Genomic DNA, 3,784 nt, shown 5'->3' with positions numbered 1-3,784 from the left:
ACATGCCTTGGCCTCTCCTTAATGTCAACATGCCTTGGCCTCTCCCTAATGCCAACATGCCTTGGCCTCTCCCTAATGCCAACATGCCTTGGCCTCTCCCTAATGCCAACATGCCTTGGCCTCTCCCTAATGTCAACATGCCTTGGCCTCTCCCTAATGCCAACATGCCTTGGCCTCTCCCTAATGTCAACATGCCTTGGCCTCTCCCTAATGCCAACATGCCTTGGCCTCTCCCTAATGTCAACATGCCTTGGCCTCTCCCTAATGCCAACATGCCTTGGCCTCTCCCTAATGTCAACATGCCTTGGCCTCTCCCTAATGTCAACATGCCTTGGCCTCTCCTTAATGTCAACATGCCTTGGCCTCTCCCTAATGTCAACATGCCTTGGCCTCTCCCTAATGCCAACATGCCTTGGCCTCTCCCTAATGTCAACATGCCTTGGCCTCTCCCTAATGTCATTTTTTACATTTTTACATTTTTTGTCATTTAGCAGACGCTTTTATCCAGAGCGACTTACAGTAGTGAATGCATACATTTCATACTTTTTTTTCTGTGCTGGCCCCCGTGGGAATCGAACCCACAACCCTGGCGTTGCAAACACCATGCTCTACCAACTGAGCTACAGGGAAGGCCTCTCCTTAATGTCAATATGCCTTGGCCTCTCCCTAATGTCAATATGCCTTGGCCTCTCCCTAATGTCAATATGCCTTGGCCTCTCCCTAATGTCAATATGCCTTGGCCTCTCCCTAATGCCAACATGCCTTGGCCTCTCCCTAATGTCAATATGCCTTGGCCTCTCCTTAATGCCAACATGCCTTTCTAATTGCTGTTTTGGTTGGTGATGATTGTCTCATTTCACTGTAGAGCCTCCAGCCTTTTAGTTCCACCCCCCACACATGCGGTGACATCACTTGGTTACCTTGTGCCCTTAGAGACAAAACCTCTCCCATCGTTACTCAATGCCTAGGTTTACCTCCACTGTACTCACATCCTACCATACCCCTGTCTGTACATTATGCCTTGTATCTATTCTTCCCGCGCCCAGAAATCTGCTCCTTTTACTCTCTCCTCCGAACGCACTAGACGACCAGTTCTTATAGCCTTTAGCCGTACCCTTATCCTACTCCTCCTCTGTTCCTCTGGTGATGTAGAGGTTAACCCAGGCCCTGCAGTGCCTAGCTCCACTCCTATTCCCCAGGTTCTTATAGCCTTTAGCCATACCCTCATCCTACTCCTCCTCTGGTAATCTAGAGGTTAACCCAGGCCCTGCAGTGCCTAGCTCCACTCCCACTCCCCAGGCGTTCTCATTCGTTGACTTCTGTAACTGTAAAAGCCTTGGTTTCATGCATGTTAACATCAGAAGCCTCCTCCCTAAGTTTTTTTTATTCACTGCTTTAGCACACTCCGCCAACCCTGATGTCCTAACCGTGTCTGAATCCTGGCTTAGGAAGGCCACCAAAAACCCTGAAATCTCCATCCCTAACTTTAACATTTTCCGACAAGATAGAACTGCCAAAGGGGGTGGAGTTGCAATCTACTGCAGAGATAGCCTGCAGAGTTCTGTCATACTATCCAGGTCTGTGCCCAAACAATTCAAGCTTCTACTTTTAAAAATCCACCTTTCCAGAAGCAAGTCTCTCAACCTTGCCGCTTGTTATAGACCACCTTCTGCCCCCAGCTGTGCCCTGGACTCCATATGTGAATTGATAGCCCTCCATCTATCTTCAGATTTCGTGCTGTTAGGTGACCTAAACTGGGACATGCTTAACACCCCGGCTGTCCTACAATCTAAGATAGATGCCCTCAATTTCACACAAATTATCAAGGAACCTACCAGGTACAACCCTAAATCCGTAACCATGGGCACCCTCTTAGACATTATCCTGACCAACTTGCCCCCCAAATACACCTCTGCTGTTTTCAATCAGGATCTCAGTGATCACTGTCTTATTGCCTGCATCCACTATGGGTCCGCGGTCAAATTACCACCCCTCATCACAGTCAAACGCTCCCTAAAACACTTCAGCGAGCAGGCCTTTCTAACCGACCTGGCCCGGGTATCCTGGAAGGATATTGACCTCATCCTGTCAGCAGAGGATGCCTCGTTGCTCTTTAAAAGTGCTTTCCTCTCCATCTTAAATAAGCCCCATTCATAAAATGTAGAACTAAGAACAGATATAGCCCTTGGTTCACCCCAGACCTGACTGCCCTCGACCAGCACAAAAGCATCCTGTGGCGTTCTGCAATAGCATCGAATAGTCCCCTCGATATGCAACTTTTCAAGGAAGTCACGAACCCTCTTGTAACGGAACCCTATTCCCCATAGTCCACTACTTTGGAACCCTCTTATAATGGAACCCTCTTATAATGGAACCCTCTTGTAACGGAACCCTATTCCCCATAGTCCACTACTTTGGAACCCTCTTATATTGGAACCCTCTTGTAATGGAATCCTATTCCCCATAGTCCACTACTTTGGAACCCTCTTATATTGGAACCCTCTTGTAATGGAACCCTATTCCCCATAGTCCACTACTTTGGAACCCTCTTATAATGGAACCCTCTTATAATGGAACCCTCTCGTAATGGAACCCTATTCCCCATAGTCCACTACTTTGGAACCCTCTTATAATGGAACCCTCTTATAATGGAACCCTCTTGTAATGGAACCCTATTCCCCATAGTCCACTACTTTGGAACCCTCTTATAATGGAGCCCTCTTATAATGGAACCCTCTTGTAATGGAACCCTATTCCCCATAGTCCACTACTTTGGAACCCTCTTATAATGGAAACCTCTTATAATGGAACCCTCTTGTAATGGAACCCTATTCCCCATAGTCCACTACTTTGGAACCCTCTTATAATGGAACCCTCTTATAATGGAACCCTCTTGTAATGGAACCCTATTCCCCATAGTCCACTACTTTGGAACACTCTTATAATGGACACCTCTTGAAACGGAACCCTCTAGTAATGGAGCCCTCTAGTAACGGAACCCTCTAACGGAACCCTCTAGTAACGGAACCCTCTAGTAACGGAACCCTCTAACGGAACCCTATAGTAACGGAACCCTCTAGTAACGGAACCCTCTAGTAACGGAACCCTCTAACGGAACCCTCTAGTAACGGAACCCTCTAGTAATGGAGCCCTCTAGTAACGGAACCCTCTAACGGAACCCTCTAACGGAACCCTCTAGTAACGGAACCCTCTAGTAACGGAACCCTCTAGTAACGGAACCCTCTAGTAACGGAACCCTCTAGTAACGGAACACTCTAGTAACGGAACCTTCTAGTAACGGAACCCTCTAACGGAGCCCTCTAGTAACGGAACCCTCTATTAATGGAACCCTCTTGTAACGGAACCCTATTCCCCATAGTCCACTACTTTGGAACCCTCTTATAATGGAACCCTCTCATAATGGAACCCTATTCCCCATAGTCCACTACTTTGGAACCCTCTTATAATGGAACCCTCTTATAATGGAACCCTCTTGTAATGGAACCCTATTCCCCATAGTCCACTACTTTGGAACCCTCTTATAATGGAACCCTCTTATAATGGAACCCTCTTGTAATGGAACCCTATTCCCCATAGTCCACTACTTTGGAACCCTCTTATAATGGAACCCTCTTATAATGGAACCCTCTTGTAATGGAACCCTATTCCCCATAGTCCACTACTTTGGAACCCTCTTATAATGGAAACCTCTTATAATGGAACCCTCTTGTAATGGAACCCTATTCCCCATAGTCCACTACTTTGGAACCCTCTTATAATTGAA

At 47.0% G+C, this 3,784-nt stretch overlaps 1 non-coding gene across 1 annotated transcript; it reads right to left on the bottom strand.

Annotated features, from left to right (window-relative positions):
• Positions 1-557: 557 nt before the first annotated feature.
• Positions 558-634, bottom strand: trnaa-ugc (transfer RNA alanine (anticodon UGC)). The gene has a single exon. It is a non-coding gene; the product is annotated as a tRNA-Ala (tRNA).
• Positions 635-3,784: the final 3,150 nt, after the last annotated feature.

The sequence above is a fragment of the Salmo salar genome, chromosome ssa16 (genome assembly GCF_905237065.1).
Source record: "Salmo salar chromosome ssa16, Ssal_v3.1, whole genome shotgun sequence".
Classification (NCBI taxonomy): domain Eukaryota; kingdom Metazoa; phylum Chordata; class Actinopteri; order Salmoniformes; family Salmonidae; genus Salmo; species Salmo salar.
Note: the sequence above shows the minus strand (reverse complement) of the source record. Positions and strands in the feature narration are given on the sequence as shown.